At 44.6% G+C, this 17,902-nt stretch overlaps 1 long non-coding RNA gene across 1 annotated transcript in view; it reads left to right on the top strand.

The window, feature by feature from the left end:
- LOC141047434 (uncharacterized) overlaps positions 1-2,828 on the top strand; it is a 30,314-nt gene extending 27,486 nt beyond the window's left edge. The window contains exon 3 of the long non-coding RNA XR_012219804.1: positions 207-2,828. This is a non-coding gene — a long non-coding RNA (uncharacterized lncRNA). The remainder of the gene's footprint in view (positions 1-206) is intronic.
- The last annotated feature ends 15,074 nt before the right edge of the window (positions 2,829-17,902 follow it).

The following is a 17,902-nucleotide window of genomic DNA, read 5'->3' as shown; positions in this document are numbered from 1 at the left end:
ATAAAGGATTTGGGTCATCTGATGTGACCAATGTTGGAGCAAAAATTTGGGTACAAAATAGGAAAGGACCGCCATCTGCGGCGGAGGTTATTGCCATTGGGAAAGACCGTACCCTAATGATCATGAGACCAGGGCAGGAAAAGTGGGAATACATCCCACAAGAAAAATGTTACTTGCGAGAATAACTCTCTTTATTTAAATTTTAGATGCTTGTACAGTGGTGCCTTGGAATCCTTGGAGGGCTGTGTTGGGTCGTTGATACATGGACCCCCGGAGTTAAGTTGACTAAGGAACAGGTGTCTCTCTTGCCAAGGCCTGGAGATTGGAATGTTTATAATGTATCAAATAATGGAACATTGGTATTCAACATGAACTTGACGCTAATAAACACAACAGCATCGTGGATGTATGGGCCGCTATATGAAGAAACTCCACCCTATGACTATCCAGGACGACGACCATGGCCTTTTACAGTGCTAACGAATGGCACTGGAACTGCACAAGTTGCAGCAGAAGAAAATATTGCTTGCTGGGAGGAAGACATAGACAAACTGTTAATGAAACCTCCAAATGTTGGAATAAATTGGACAGTATTTGCTAATTATTCTGATAAAGGACTAAATGCTACGAATTTTAGTTTTCAGCTAAATAGAACTAAACTAATAGTATGTGCCAATATGACAAATAGGGTAATAGCTATTAACCCTAAGCCAAATAGGACGGATGGTGGTGTATGGGGAGGAGTATCTAGCTTAAGACGGTACTTAAGAATAATTCAAACAAATGCTTCAAAGATTGATCCGGGACATATGAAAAGAATCCCAACATCCTGTATAAAAACTGGTACCCAATCTTGGAAAACCGTTGTTTCAGTTGTAGTTACCTTTCCTCCCACACACCCATGCCCCATTCGAAAGAAGCGAGCATGGTATGATACATTAATGGGAGCATATGGTACAGTAACTGGAAATTTAAATGGTTTTGATATAGAGGCTCTGGCCAATCTAATGAGTAATGCAGGGAAGGATATACAGAATGGTTTGACTTTACAAGGAAAATGGATGCCTACTATATGGCAGCCATGGACTCAAGCCACCGGAGTAGATCAGTTTTTATTAGCTATGCAGAATGCTTCAAATAATTTTATCTTTCAAACAGGGTCTAATATAAGTAAAGCTTTGAATTGGACCACTTGTACATTGCAGACCATATATCAAATGCATCAGAAAACTACAATGCAAACTCAATTAATGACAGGGAATGAAAAAGTTTGGAGGACCATATTTAATAATACAATTTAAAAACTTCATGGTTAAAAATTGAAGTTCCTAAAATGATTTGCAGTGATACAAGTTGTCAAGGTATATTATTTATATACAGTGTAACAAATCAACAAATAATGTGTAGGTATGTTGTATTACCATTATTATTGGGGCCCCCAGGGTCACAATGGTTTTGGATGCCTACTATGTATGGTATGTATATTGATGTTAACAATAGAACACTTGATTTAAGTTTATGTGAGGATACTTTGGACGGAAAGATTTGCAGATTACATTCTACAGTATATGAACCTTGTCTATTGCAAAATACCATTAATATCTGTGAATTTACTGTTTTACCTATAACATTCAAATTGTTAGTAGAAATAGCTTCACAAGAAGTTTGTGTAGTAACAGATACCCCTATAATACCAGATATGCAAACTCCCTTTGTGGGATGTTTGAAGGATGTATCCACAATACGATGGGAAAATCAGACATTCTTACTAACTCCTGATCAAGTTATACAAGAAATGGTTCAGTGGAACCCTAAACTTTTAGAAGTAAACAATTGGGAATTAAATATGACTAAATTAAGAGATGTTATTACGCATTCAGAAGAGGGTATAAAGATGCTTTCTGCTTTAAATAAAACAATACAACAGCATATAATTAGAACTACCATAGTTGTAGGAAAAATTGTAAAAATGGGGTCTATAATAGCTGATGCTACTTATCATTGGTATGATATATTCATGGGTCATTCTCCCTCAGCGAAAAAGATGCTAAATTGGATCATTCACCCTGTGTTGGTACTTGCCGTAATAGTAATGCTCCTTTCAATGTGGAATTGCTATATGGCATACAAAATATTCTGTAGGAAACCAAAAGTACTGATGGTGACCTATGGAAGTGGAAAATAATTCCCGTGCTCAAGGACCGATTGTGAATACTTATGTGATATGAATGATGTATGATTGATATTAGAAAAGGTATCCAGATGGTAGGTAGGTGATCACGGGTCTTATTATTCCTTTTCAAAAGTATTCAGTACAACATTACAAGAGACTGGGGATTTGACTGCTGAATGACCTCTCTGAGTACATGATTAGAACATGCATAAGGAATGTGAAAAACAACCATACAGCGCTTGCGTAACACGAGCAGAGCACGAGTTGAAATGTTCACTGCGCAGCTGTACAGCTTGTGTAAACATTACTTGTAGACGTTGTAGTGCGCAGGACTAGATTCATATCTAGGAACAGTTTGTATATAACCGGGGGAATTTCCACTGGCGAGTAGGGACGTTCCAGGAGACTTATGGATGCATATCTTCTGTGATGGAGTTTTACGGGATATTTCCTCCTCGCCAATCGAGTCCCCCGATAGAGGAGTGATGCTACAATATCCGGTAATATATTGATGCTTGCTTTCTCTATGAATAGATGATGTATTGATCATGTAATGTTAGACTAGTGCTGCTAAAATTCATGTGAAAATTTCTATGTTAATTCATTAATATCTCTGATTTCAATAGAATAAAATACTATTGTTTTACTGAGCACAGACTTCTTGCCTCTTGCCTAATTAGTATATTAGTGAGTGCTATGTATGTAAGGACCATAAGTCCATCATATTGACTCGGTAAGACACCGTCAAAAACAAGTACCCCCTTCCCCTGATATATGAGCTGTTCGACAGGTTGTGTGGGGCCCGGATCTTCACTAAGCTAGATATACGGGGGCTTACAACCTGATACGCATTCGTGAGGGGGGCGAGGGAAGACAGTCATTAATACCAGGGATTGCCACTATGAGTATCTGGTCATGCCCTTCGGCCTCTGTAATGCACCAGCCGTCTTCCAGGAGTTCGTGAATGATGTCTTTCATGATATTGTCTCCACCTCGGTGGTGGTCTATCTGGAAGACATTCTTATCTTTTCTCCAGATTTGGCCTCTCTCCGGAGAGACGTCTGCAAGGTCTTCGACCGCTTGCGGGTGAATTCTCTCTTCGCCAAGTTGGAGAAGTGTCAGTTTGAGAAGGAGTCTTTGCCGTTCCTGGGCTATATCACCTCGGCCCAGGGGTTGGCTATGTATCCTGCCAAATTGCAGGCGGTAATGGACTGGCAGGAGCCCCACTCTCTTAAAGTGGTGCAGCGTTTTTTGGGGTTTGTTAATTACTACCGCCAGTTCATTCCCCACTTCTCTACCCTGTTGGCTCCTTTGGTCGCCATCACCAAGAAGGGAGCCAATACCAAGGTTTGGTCAGAACAGGTCAACGCGGCCTTCTCTGCCCTTAAGACCCATTTTGCTGGCGCTCCTATCCTTCATCGTTCCGATGTGGATAAACCCTTTATCTTAGAGGTAGATGCCTCGTCCGTCGGTGCTGGAGCAGTCTTTTGCCAGAAGGATGCTCAAGGTCGGAAGCATCCCTGCTTCTTTTTCTCAAAGACCTTTTCACAGGCAGAGAGAAACTACTCCATCGGGGACAGGGAGCTGCTGGCAATGAAGTTGGCCTTCTCTGAGTGGAGACATCTCCTGGAGGGAGCTCGGCTTCCCTTTCAGGTGTACACCGACCATATAAACCTGGTGTACTTGCAAACAGCCCAACGCTTGAACTCTCGCTAAGCCAGGTGGTCGCTTTTCTTCTCCCTTTTCCGCTTCACACTGCACTATCTGTCCGGTGGGAGGAACGTCCGGGCTGATGCCCCCTCTCGCTCGGTGGTATCAGTGGATGAGGAGGAGGCGAAGCCTCGGCTAATCGTCCCCTCCGAGAGTCTGAGGACCGTGGCCCCGGTTGCTCTTGAGTCAGCGCCTTCGGGCAAGACCTTCGTTCCCCCCGCCTGCAGCCAGAGGTTCTCTCATGGGCTCACGCATCTAGGGTGGGCGGTCACTTTGGAACAAGGCGGACCACGGAACTCCTGGCAAGTACTTATTGGTGGCCACATATGGCTTGGGACGCGAGAGAATACATTCAGGCATGCCTCTCCTGTGCTCGGAACAGGTCCTCTAGGCAGAGACTGCCTGTGTTACTTTACCCCTTGCCGGTGGCAGACAGATCCTGGGAGATAGTCGGCATGGATTTCGTGGTCGGCCTGCCCAAATCCAGCAGCAGCACGGTCATCTGGGTGGTCACCGATCATTTTTTTAAAATGGTGCATCTGGTGCCACTCGCGCGGCTACCTTCTGCTCGAGGTCTAGCTGCGCTGTTCTTTAAGCACGTATTTTGTTTGCACGGTATGCTGGACAAGATTGTTAGTGATCAAGGTCCTCAGTTTGCGTCTCGGTTTTGGAGGGAGCTCTAAAGTCTGCTCAGCATTGAGCTAAATTTGTCTTCCGCCTATCACCCAGAGACGAACGGGTTGGTTGAGAGAGCTAATCAAACTCTGGTCACATACCTGCGACATTTTGTCTCGGCCAGGCAGGATAACTGGGCATCCTTACTACCGTGGGCAGAATTTGCCTTGAATAACGCAGTAGCCGATTCCACCGGCCAGATTCCGTTCCTCCTTAATTAAGGCCAGCATCCGCACGTCCCTGTCCCGATGCCAGTGTCTCCCACTGATTCCAGGGTGGCAGACTGGGCAGTGGAGGCTCGTGACATTTGGGACCGCACTCAGGATGCCATTCGGGCCTCTAAGGAGAGAATGAGGGCGTCCGCCGACACGCACCAGCATCCCGCTCCGACTTTTGTGGCTCTCTACCCGTAATATCAGACTACAGGTCGAGTCCACCAAGTTTGCGCCGCGCTACATTGATCCCTTCAAGGTCCTGGAGCAGGTCAATCCTGTGGCCTATCGCCTGGCTCTCCCCCCCCCCACACTTGGCCATTTCTGACACCTTTCACGTGTACTTCCTTAAGCCTGCTCACATGTCCCAGTTTTCCGAGTCATCTGCCAGGACATCCGACCTGTCTTCGGACAAGTTCGAGGTCAACGCCATCGTGGGATGCAGAGGTAAAGCGTGGCAAAAAGTTATATTTGGTGGACTGGAAGGGCCATGGTCCAGAGGCTCGGACCTGGGAGCCAGTGGAGAACATCCACGCCCTGCTCCTTATTGCGGCATTTGAGCGCAGCGAGGCTCAGAGGGGAGGGGGCCCTAGGAGGGGGGGGTAATGTTGGGCGTCGGGTTCCGGGCGCTGCCCAGTGGGAATCCCGAGCCTTGCCGTCGACGGTCTCCAATTCTTCTTTGGCCGCAGTGGAGCCTGCTCAGCAGACTTCTTGATCCCGGCGCTCTGCTCACACCAGCAGTGTGGACTCGGTTGCTGCTGCCACCTCTGGTCCAGTTATGACAATGCAGTCTGGCCAGCAGCAAAAGACTCCAGAGTTTATGTCCTTCCGTCGCTCCACTAAGCATGCTCATGGGACAATCTCCCATTGGGGATCGGGAGTCACATGCTCAGGTACTTCTCCAGTTCTGATTGGACCATCAGGGGGATCAGGAAGGTTCCAGAAGGACATGGCTATAAAAGGTTTGCATGTCCGCCCCGCCATGCGCTATGATAGACTCTGAGGCTATAATGCTTAGTGTATGTGTGATGATGGATGAATGAGCCTGGTGACTGACGCATTATAATTCCCCCCTCCTTGGATATTACATATGAGTTAGGGTTAGGAATCAGAGTCAGCACCTTAGCTCTGACACTGCTTAGCACCGCAGTGTGTCTCCTCATCGTCCACTAGCGCCCTGGGCGTCGGCCAGTACAGGCCTCTGGACTACTACTACCGCAGCGTCCGCCAGAGTAGCGCCGTGCGCCATATGTGCGCTTTCCAGCACCGTTGATCGGCTGGTTAGTGGCGTCCATCAGGCCGGACATTGCACCCGCTCCAAGCGGTGGTTCACATTACTGTGACCTGTGTCGTTAACAGGTAGCGGTTGCTTGCCGGCTGGTGCGAACTACGTGAAGTAATGGAGTTCGTTCCTGCTAGCACTGGGTCAGTGGTTACCCACCGGTGTCCGGCTTTCCCCTACATGCCTTCTCCTCATTGTTTAGCTGCAGATGGTCACCTCCGCATGGTGGGCCCCGGGCTGCGAACGCACCTCATATATTATTCCATCTTTATTATTTGTTGCGTTCTGCCAGACCGTAACACACAGTTCTAGAATGTATTAAGAGAAACATAGAGTCTAGATTACTTGAATTAACTATCCCCTTGGCCAGGTCTCATGTGGAATACTGTATCCACTTCTGGGCACCACATTTTAAAAAAGACATTGAAAAACTGGGGCAAGTTCAGAGAAGAGCGACCAGGATGGTGAGCAGACTGCAAAGAATGTCCTACGAGGAACGATTAAAGGATCTGGGAATGTTTAGCTTACAGAAAAGTCTAAGAGGAGACTTAATAGCCATCTACAAATATATAAAGGGATGTCACAGTGTAGAGAAATCATCCTTATTCTCATTTTCACATGGAACTACGAGAAGCAATGGAATGAAACTGAATGGCAGAAAATACAGATCAGATATTAGAAAAAACTTTTTGACAGTGAGGGTGATCAATGAGTGGGACAGGCTACTATGAGAAGTGGTGAGTTTCCCTTCAATGGAAGTCTTCAAACAGAGGCTGGACGGACATCTGTCTGAGCTAGTTTAGTGAATCCTGCATTGAGCAGGGGTTGGACATGATGACCCTGGAGTTCCCTTCCAACTATGATCTTCCCAAGACCACCAAACATTGTGGTGGCAGCATCATGCTGTGGGGATGTTTTCCCCAGCAGGGACAGGGAAAATGGTCCAAGTCGAGGGGAAGATGGAGTGTCTAAAATACATTGATATTTTTGATCAAAACCTGTTTCAGTCTTTCAGTGATTTGAGACTAGAACGAAAGTTTACTTCCAACAAGACAATGACCAGGTACGGACTGGGACTGAAATTGAGCCCTGGCATTTGAAATCACACAGGCCCATTTTATTCCCGCCCCCAAGCACCAGATAAAATATATTACTAATATTACCTTGGATGAAGGAAAGCAAGATTTACTACATTACCAATATTATTAATGACTACCTGAAGAGCCCGGCGCTGCCCGGGCATAGTAACTAACTACTGTTACTTATAACAAATTATGATTATATCTATATATATATACAGTATATATATATATATATATAAAGCTGAGTGTAGAGCTCTGCCCACTCCGCATAGCCACATTCACTATAGCGTCATCTTGTCCTGCAAAAAACGAGCTGCCATACAGCGTCATCAACGGAAAAATAAAAAAGTTATAGCTCGCAGAATAAAGCGATGCAAAAATAATTATTTTATATATAAAATTGTTTTCATTGCATAAGAGTGCCAAAACATAAAAGACATAAATGAGGTATCGCTGTAACCATACTGACCCGAAAAATAAAACCGCCTTATCAATTTTACCGCACGCGGAACGGTGTAAACGCACCCCCCCAAAAGAAATTCTTGAAATGCTGGTTTTTGTTCATTCTGCGTCCAAAAAAATCGGGATAAAAAGCGATCAAAAAATGTCATGTGCCCGAAAATGGTACCAATAAAAACGTCAACTCGTCCCGCAAAAAATAAAACCTCACATGACTCGGTGGATCAAAATACGGAAAAATTATAGCTTTCAAAATGTGGTGATGCAAAAACTATTTTTACAATAAAAAGCGTCTTTTAGCGTATGACAGCTGCCAAACATAAAAACCCGCCCTATATAGTAAATCAAACCCCCCTTTATCACCCCCTTAATTAAGGAAAAATAATAAAATTTAAAAAATGTATTTATTTCCATTTTCCCATTAGGGCTAGGGTTAGGGCTGAGATTAGGGTTAGGGGTGTGTTGGGGATAGGGTTGGAGTTAGAATTGGGGGGTTTCCACTGTTTGGGCACATTAGGTGCTCTCCAAACGCAACATGGCGTCTGATCTCAATTACAGCCAATTCTGCGTTGAAAAAGTCAGATGGTTCTCCTTCCCTTCCAAGCTCTGCCATGCGCCCAAACAGTGTTTTAACCCCACATATGGGGTATCAGCCTACTCAGGACAAATTGCAAAGCAACTTTTGGGGTCCAATTTCTCCTGTTACCCTTAGGAAAATAAAAAATTGGGGGCAAAAATATCATTTTTGTGGAAAAAAATGATTTTTTTATTTTCACGCCCGGGCGTTATAAACTTCTGTGAAGCACTTGGGGGTTCAAAGTGCTCACCACACATCTAGATAAGTTCTGTGGGGGGTCTAGTTTCCAAAATGGGGTCACTTGTGGGGAGTTTCCACAGTTTAGGCACATCAGAGGCTCTCCAAACGCAACATGACACCCGCAGACCATTCCGTCAAAGTCTGCATTCCAAAACGTCTCTACTTCCCTTCCGAGCCCCAACGTGTGCCCATACAGTAGTTTTCTCCCACATATGGGGTATCAGCGTACTCAGGACAAATTGGACAACAATGTTTGGGGTCCAATTTCTCCTGTTACCCTTGGGAAAATAAAAAAAATTGCGGACTAAAAGATCATGTTTGTGGAAAAATATGATTTTTTATTTTCACGCCCGGGTGTTATAAACTTCTGTGAAGCACTGGGGGGGATCAAAGTGCTCACCACACATCTAGATTAGTTCCTTAGGGGGTCTAGTTTCCAAAATGGGGTCACTTGTGGGGGGTTTCCACTGTTTAGGCACATCAGGGGCTTTCTAAACGCGGCATGGCGTCCAATCCCAATTCCAGCCAAAAAAGTCAAATGGCGCTGCTTCCCTTCCTAGCTCTGCCATGCGCCCAAATAGTTTACCCCCACATATGGGGTATCAGCGTACTCAGGACAAATTGCACAATAATGTTTGGGGTCCTGTTATCCTTGGAAAAATAAAAATTGAGGGTGAAAAGATCATTTTTGTGGAGAAAATATTTTTTAATTGTATGGCTGTACGTTATAAACTTCTGTGAAGCCCTTGAGGGTTCAAAGTTCTCACCACACATCTAGATAAGTTCCTTGGGGGGGTCTAGTTTCCAAAATAGGGTTACTTGTGGGGGGTTTCCACTATTTAGGTACATCAGGGGCTCGCCAAACGTGGCATGGCGTCTGATCTGAATTCCAGGCAATTTTGCATTGAAAAAGTCAAACGGCGCTCCTTCCCTTCTGAGCTCTGCCATGTGCCGAAACAGTGGTCCCCCCACATATCAGGTATCAGCGTACTCAGGAGAAATTGCACAATAACTTTTGCAGACCAATTTCTCCTGTTACCCTTGGTAAAATAAAAAAAATTGGACCTGAATTAACTTTTTTGTGAAAAAAAGTTAAATGTTCATTTTTTTTTAAACATTCAAAAAATTCCTGTGAAGCACCTGAGGGGTTAATAAACTTCTTCAATATGGTTTTGAGCACCTTGAGGGGTGCAGTTTTTAGAATGGTGTCACTTTTGGGTATTTTCTATCACATAGACCCCGCTAAGTGGCTTCAAATGTGATGTGGTCCCTAAAAATAAAATGGTGTTGCAAAAATGAGAAATCGCTGGTCAAATTTTAACCCTTATAACTTCCTAACAAAAAAAAATTTTGGTTCCAAAATTGTGCTGATGTAAAGTAATCATGTGGGAAATGTTATTTATTAAGTTTTTTTGTGTGCCATATCTCTGTGATTTAAGGACATAAAAATTCAAAGTTGTAAAATTGGAAATTTTCAAAATTTACGCAAAATTTCCGTTTTTTTTTCACAGTCTGCGCTTTCACTAGGGCACTCCAAAACTTTTACACATCTCCCCTTAAACCATGCTTTAGCAGTATACTTTGTGTCAATGTCAGGACCAGACTGGCGATTTGGCAATTCTGGCAAATGCCAGAAGGGCCTGTCTGGTCATGGGCTGCTTTGGCTGCTACCTTGTTAACAGAATTGGCATTCTCAAGACATCCATACTGTTAAGAGTTGTGACGGAGCACAAAGTCACCAAAAATTCATCACTTATCCCAGCAGGTCACGGGAATCTCTGTATATAAAACTGAATGTGTGTGTGTGTATCACCAACCAATCACGAAGCATCTTTCATTTCAACAGAGCTGTTCAAAAGAAGCTGAGCTATGAGTGGTTGCTATGAGCAACAGTTTTTCTTGCAACCAATCACTAAGCATCTCACATTTCACCCGAGCTATTTAAAAGATGTTGAGCTGTGATTGGTTGCTATGAGCAAGTTTTCCCACACCTCAGCAGACACTGACATGGTGGGAGAAATCTAGCATCCCTGGGAACATAAGCTGCCAGCCACTGTCTGCCCCCAGAAAGGAGCAAAGAGCACATGACAGAAATGAATCCCCACCTCCCGTGCCCATATACCCATCACACATCCTCCATCCCATAGGCACATCTTCCCTCTTAAAGGGATCATTTCTTATGGAAGTCAGAGCAAATCAATCCAGCGCTTTGGTTTTGACCCCAGGCCTCTCTTAAAGGGATCTCTGGTATGGAAGTTATGACAGTTCCACTCAGCTCTTTTGTTCTGACCCCAGTGTCTCTTAAAGGGATCATTGGTATGGAATTTAGGGCAAATCCACTCTGTGCTTTGGTACTGACCCCAGGCCTTTCTTAAAGGGATCTCTGGTATGGAAGTCAGGGCAGTTGCCTTCAAATGCTCTGGTACTGACCCCAGGCTCTCTTAAAGGGATCTCCTGTACGGAAGTTAGGGCAAATCCCTCAGTGCTCTGATTCTGACCCCAGGCTCTCTTAAAGGGCTCCCCGGTATGGAAGTTAGGGAAAATCCACCCAGCGCTCTGGTTCTGACCCAAGGCCCCTCTTAAAGGGATACCCGGTATGGAAATGAGGGTAAATCCATTCTGCGCTTTAGTACTGACGCCAGGCCTCTCTTAAAGGGATCTCCGGTATAGAAGTTATGGTAAATCCATCAGCACTCTGATTCTCACCCCAGGCTTCTACCCTTGAAGGTAACAGTGTCATTATAATTAGAGATGGGTGGACTCCTGGATGTTCGGGTCCAGCCGAACCGTTAAAAAAAAGTTTGGGTTCGGGTACAGAACAATACTCGAACCAGGATCCTATTTGCTTGAATGGGGGACCTGAACATCCAGTGTTTGCCACGCTGTCATGTTGATTACTGCGCCGTGCACACATTACAGTCTCTGGCGTCCAATCTGAGCCACCTCCTGGCACGGAGAAACCGTCAGTCAGTAGCCTTTCTGCAGCGGAACGATTTGCAGGAGATGAGTCAAGTCGCCCTGCGTTCACGGGGTATTCTGCTCTCACAACCGACACTGCACCTGACCATCCACTTAGCTTTCCCACCTGGACTCGGCCCCAATTGCCACACACAGGGCTATTTAACGCGGCCCCGCCTGCCACAGTCACATGCAAGGGTCAGTCCTTGTCGAAAGTCTTCCCCCTGCAACAGCCCCGATGGTTCCGGAACCGGTGTGAGAACGATACTCCCAATCTTGTCCTTCCTCTTATAGCACAGTGGAATGACAACTTGTGAGAACAGAATCTGTCCTCTGGGACTAGGTATGAGTGAACTAAACCTGGAGAAGTAAACTGGGCCCACATACCTTTGCTGAAATCCATTCTGCATTTTCTTTGCTCCCTGTGTTGTGCTGAATTGCATTTCAATTGAGCCCATGGAAGTCAATTGGCTTTCTTTGTCAACATTATTTCAAATGGACCTTCCAGCGTTTCCCCACCCCCATTGTTTCCAATTGGCATTCGTGTCATTCCTTATTTCTTTTCAATAAAAGTGTATTTTGAGCCAGATGCAAGACAGGGGCATGATGGATGGCTTGGAGGCGGCGCCCAGATGCAAGACAGGGGCATGAGGGACGGATGGGAGGCGGCGCCCAGATGCAAGACAGGGGCATGATGGATGGCTTGGAGGCGGCACCCAGATGCAAGACAGGGGCATGAGGGACGGATGGGAGGCGGCGCCCAGACGCAAGACAGGGGAATGATGGACGGCTGGGAGGCGGCTGATACAGGGGGGGACACACCATACCAATACAGGTATGGGGACCTAGTTATAAAAGTCAATATTTCGGCATTACTAGGGGTCAGAAACAGAAGAGCCACCTTCACAAAATTCAGCCTTAGTGCTGCTGAAGGTGGATCTTTTACTTAAAAATGCCCTAGGGGGGTGACAGGTTCCCTTTAAGGAGAATAGGTAATTTGCAGTAAAATGGCTAATTTGCAGGTGTGCAATGATTGTTTACTAACTAAACCGAAGTTATTGTTGTTATTAGACCTCTTTAATAGGACTATCACCAGGTGGCTAATTATTTGCAGGTGTGCAATAATTGTTTAATAAACTGAAGTTATTGTTATTAGACTTCTTTAATAAACTGTTCTTAATAAACTTGTGGGTAATTTTCTGTGTGAGCAGTTTTTGCCGACATTCTTCTGTGCTCCAGAGCATCTCACCTATAACTCTCTACTGTTTTCCTGTGTGTATTCATGTCTGTGGACAATTTTCTGTGGGCATTTTTCACATATCATGTGAACATCCTCACCTTGCACCTCAAATATCATAGATCTGAAACTTTGTGATGCTGAAATTGGCAATTTTCTGTGTGGGCAACTTTCCATGTGGGCAATTTTCCGTGTGGGCATTTTTTCCGTGTGGGCAATTTTCCATGTGGGCAATTTTTTCTGTGGGCATTTTTCCTGTGGGGAATTTTCCTGTGGGCATTTTTCTGGTCACCGTACGAAACAGAGCCCTGTGTGTAAGAAGTGTACGGAGCTCAGCCGTGTGTTTACGGAGCGGAGCAGTGCCATGTGTGTACGAGGTTTACGGAGTGGAGCCATGTGTGCACTGAGTGGAGCCGTGTGTGTACGAGGCATACAAAGAACCGTGTGTGTATGAGGTGTGCGGAGCCGTGCGTGTACAAAGTGTATGGTGGGGAGCATCCAGCACGACAGTCCCGATTCTGAGAGTCTGCCCTTACTTTTCCCGCGGACACATGAATACACAGCGGAGCCCCAAGGAGCACTTTAAAACTCGCGTGTGATGTTCCACTGGTAGTGATGTGCAGGAAGCTGACCATAAATTAGGTAATTTCAGGAGGAGATTGTGACGGAACCATGGAGGCACTTCAGGGAATGCTTCAAATACATCACAGTGTCCTCTGACATCGCAGACAGCAGGATCGCCTTGGAATCGGGGATGCCAGCCATGTGAGTGGATCATGATATGTCCCGCACGGAGAGGCTAAGGTGGGGACTACAATGGGAGCCAGACTGTTATAGTAACTTTATAGAATCTTTCCTTCTCTCTCTCTCTGTTCTTTCTTTCCCTCTCTAATCTTTCTTTCTCTCTCTGTTCTTTCTTTCCCTCTCTGTTCTTTCTTTCCCTCTCTAATCTTTCTCTCTGTTTCTTTCTTTATCTGTTCTTTATTTCTCTCTCTGTTTCTTTCTCTCTCTGTTTCTCTCTATGTTCTTTCTTTCCCTCTCTAATCTTTCTTTCTCTTTCTAATATTTCTTTTTTTTCTTTCTCTGTCTCTGTTCTTTCCCTCTCTCGCTGTGTTCTTTCTTTCTCTTTCTCTGTCCTTTTTTCCCTCTTTCTTTCTTTTTCTCTTTCTTTCTCTCTGTTCTCTTTCTTTCCCCACTTTCTTTCTTTCTCTCTGTTCTTTCTTTCTTTCCCCTTTTTCTTTTTCTCACTCTCTGTTCTTTCTCTCTCTAATCTTTCTTTCTTCTCTGTTCTCTTTCTTTCTTTCTCTCTCTGTTCTTTCTTTCTCTCTCTCTCTGTTTTCTTCTTCCTCTGTTCTTTCTTTCTCTCTCTCTGTTCTTTCTCTCTCCCTCTCTGTTCTTTCTTTCTCTTTTTTATTTCCCCTCTTTCTTTCTCTCTCTCTGTTCTTTCTTTCTCCATTCTTTCTTTTTCTCTCTGTTCTTTCTTTCCCTCGCTAATCTTTTTCTTTCTCTCTCTCTGTTCTTTGTTTCCCTCTCTAATTTTTCTTTCTCTCTATGTTTCTTTCTTTATGTGTTCTTTCTTTCTTTCTCTCTGTTTCTTTCTTTCTCTCTTTTTATGTTTCTTTCTCTCTCTGTTCTTTCTTTCCCTCTCTAATCTTTCTTTCACTCTTGGTTCTTTCTTTCCCACTCTCAATTCTTTCTTTCTTTCTCTGTTTCTTTCTTTCTCTGTTCTTTCTTTCTCTCTCTCTGTTCTTTCCCTCTCTATTCTTTCTTTCTTTCTCTTTGTTCTTTCTTTCTCTAATCTTTCTTTTTCTCTCTCTCTCTGTTCTTTCTTTCTCTCTGTTCTTTCTTTCTCTCTCTGTTCTTTCTTTCCCTCTCTCTGTTCTTTCTCTCTCTGTTCTTTCTTTCCCCTCTCTTTCTTTCTTTTTCTCTTTCTCTTTCTTTCTCTCTGTTCTTTCTTTCCCCTCTTTCTTCATCTCTCTATGTTCTTTCTTTCGCTCTCTGTTCTTTCTGTTCTTTCTTTCTCTCTCTTTTCTTTATCTCTCTCTGTTCTTTCGTTCTCTCTCTGTTCTCTTTCTTTCTCTCTTTCAAACTATAAGATTTATAGTGAATAGGTGTTTTTTGATGCCTCTCCATTATTAACCGGGCTTAATGTCACCTTACAAAAGAAAGGTGACATTAACCCCTTATTACCCCCATATGCCACCGCTACAGGGCTAAGTGCTGGAATTGGCGCATCGTACAGATGCACCAATTCTGGGGCGGCTGGGTGCTGGTATTTTTAGCCAGAGGGGGCGCCAATATCCATGGCCCCTTCCTAGGCTATGAATATCAGCCCGCAGCTGTCTACAAAGCCATTCTGGCTATAATTGTTTGGGGGGTTCCCCCTATTTTAATAGCCAGTAAAGGCTAGATGCGAGCTAATGTTCATAGCCTGGGAAGCTCCATGGGTATTAACCCCCTCCCAGGCTAGAAATATTGGACTTTCCCCCTCTGGCACAGAAAATTGCGCGGGAGCTCACGCCATTTTTTCCCCATTTTTTTTAATTAAAGATATTGCGTGAAGATTTTGTGTGTGTGTCTAACTATTTATGTACCATTTTATCTATGTATCTATCTATCTATGTATCTATCTATCTATGTATCTATCTATCCCATATCTATCTATCTATCCCATATCTATCTATCTATCCCATATCTATATCGATCTATCTATCCCATATCTATCTATCTATCTATCTATCCCATATCTATCTATTTATTATTATTATTTATTTATATAGCGCCATTAATTCCATGGTGCTGTACATGATAAGGGGGGGTTACATACAAAGTTATAGATATCGTTAACAGTAAAGACCCCTTTACATTTAGCGATGCACCAGCGATCCCGACCACGATACGACCCAGTCAGGATCGCTGGTGCATCGTTAAATGGTCGCTAGTGAGCTGCCAAACAGGCAGATCTCACTGGCGACGCAGCGATGCTTGGCGGTTGTACTTACCTTTCAGACGCAGCGATGATGTGTTCTTCCGCCTGCGTCCATGTCTCGCTCGTCGGCGCCAGCAGGAAGTTGACGACGAGAAATGGACCAGGCCGATCTCGCGCGATCAGCGATAGCCAGTGGGGGAGCCGGTCGGAGATGAGTATCACATGTAGCGATATCGCTAGCAATATCGTTGCTGCGTCACAAAATCGGTGACGCTTTAGCGATATCGCTGTGTAAAGGGCCCTTTACATTCTATCTATCTATCTAAATGGAAAAAGTCAGGCAGCACTCCAGTTCAAGGAAAAATTGTGGACTTTAATGCAGCACCAAGTGCTGCAACGTTTCGACTTCACAGCACGGTCTTTGTCAAGCACCATGTCAAAGACCGTGCTGTGATGTCGAAACGTTGCCCCACTTGGTGCTGGATTAAAGTCCACAATTTTTCCTTGAACTGGAGTGCTGCCTGATTTTTTTCCATTTATATTTTGCGTAGGACAACCGCATTACTCAGGAAGTATTGCACCCAAAATCTGCTCAAGTTTGTGCTGCTGTCTGTTTTTTCTATCTATCTACCTATCTATCTATCTATCTATCTATCTATCTATCTCATATCTATCTATCTATCTATCTATCATCATCTGTATATCTGTGTGTGTAATGGAGTATGGGTTGGACAAATGTAAAAGAGGAGGTTGGACAAGAAATGATATCACAAATTTTTTTTTGCTAAATAACATCTTTATTTAGCTTACAAAAACGCATACAAATCCGCATGAAAAGAACGCATAAAAATCTGCATCAAAAACGCATCAAATCCGCATCAAAAACACAAAAAAATGCACCTGCGTGTTCTGCCAAGAGGTGCGGATTCTGTGCAGAAAATTCCGCAGGCTAATCTGCAACGTGTGTACATACCCTAAGTGGTAGTTGTTTATTTAGATAACATCTTGGTTGTGTACATACCCTTAAGGGGCTGTTACACATACTGATATCGCTAGCGATATCGCTAAAGCGTCACCGATTTTGTGACACAGCAGCGATATTGCTAGCGATATCGCTATGTGTGATACTTACCTCCGACCGGCTCCCCCGTTGTCTGTCGCTGATCGCGCGAGATCGTGCAGCTCCATTTCTCGTCAGGCGCTTCCTGCTGGGCTTCCTGCTGGTGCCGACAAGCGACGCGTGGACGCGGGCGGGAGGACGTCAGGATCGCCGCGTCTGAAAGGTAAGTAATGACCGCTGCTGCGTCGCTGCATCGCTGTGAGATCTGCCTGTGTGGCAGCTCACTAGCGACCATTTAGCGATGCACCAGCGATCCTGACCGGGTCGTATCGTTGCTGGGATCGCTGGTGCAGCGCTAAATGTAAAGGGGCCTTAAGTGGTAGTTGTTTATTTAGATAACATCTTGGTTTACTCACCTGATCATAAATCACATATCTGATATGCACGGCACTGTATTGCAAAGACTCAGACACAATTCCTTATTTGGTAAGCTTAAAAAAAAATGTGACTCCTGGGTTCAAGAATGAAACTGTGGCACTGAGTCACCACTCGTGGGCAAGCTCTGAGGCAGGGAAGTAAAGGAGTCTGAGGTCAAAAGTCAGGAGGGTACATTAAGGACAGAGCATTAAGACAAATAGATACTCAGAGTCAAAATCCAGGGACAGGGAACTAAGATCAGAGTGCGTCAAAGGCAAAAGGGGCAATACAAACAAGTAGTCAAAAGGCAAATCCAAGGTCCGGCAATAAAGATCAGGAAATCAGAACACAGAGTACAGAGCAACACACCAAAGAGAAAGGCTACAACTGGCATTGGTCTAGCTATTGTAGCTAGCTAAATAATTACCCTAAACAGGAAACAACTGGAAGCAACACGACAGGCCTGGCCAGATAGGACAACTGGGCTGTCATTCACAATACTGACAGCCCAGCAAGCCCCTGCCTCAAATTGGACAACTAGACTGTCACTCACAATACTTGACAGCCCAGTACACTCTTCTGAGAATCCACAATTCTATGTGCCAACAGTCATTGAAAGAAACCTGGAGGAGCGGGGATGAGGGACATAAAATCAAAAGAACAAACTCCTTTAACAGGGATCTGTGTAAGACGTTAGGGTTGCGGAGAGATGGAGGAAGCTTCTCTGAGGTTGGGGCAGACAGCACAGGTTCAGAATTCATAGCTGAAGTCAGGAGCCGAGAAATCAGGATAAACGAGCTGTCACGCCAAGGCAGGCGGAATAAGGGTAGTGAACCCACTAGACCACAGAGTACTCTGTGGAAGCTGAACCCTAGGAACCAGACAGACAAG

Source organism: Dendrobates tinctorius, unplaced genomic scaffold (genome assembly GCF_039654945.1).
Source record: "Dendrobates tinctorius isolate UK_male_01 unplaced genomic scaffold, ASM3965494v1 ptg000127l, whole genome shotgun sequence".
NCBI classification, from domain to species: Eukaryota; Metazoa; Chordata; class Amphibia; order Anura; family Dendrobatidae; genus Dendrobates; species Dendrobates tinctorius.
The sequence above is the reverse complement of the archived record's forward strand: the minus strand, read 5'-3'. Positions and strand labels throughout refer to the sequence as shown.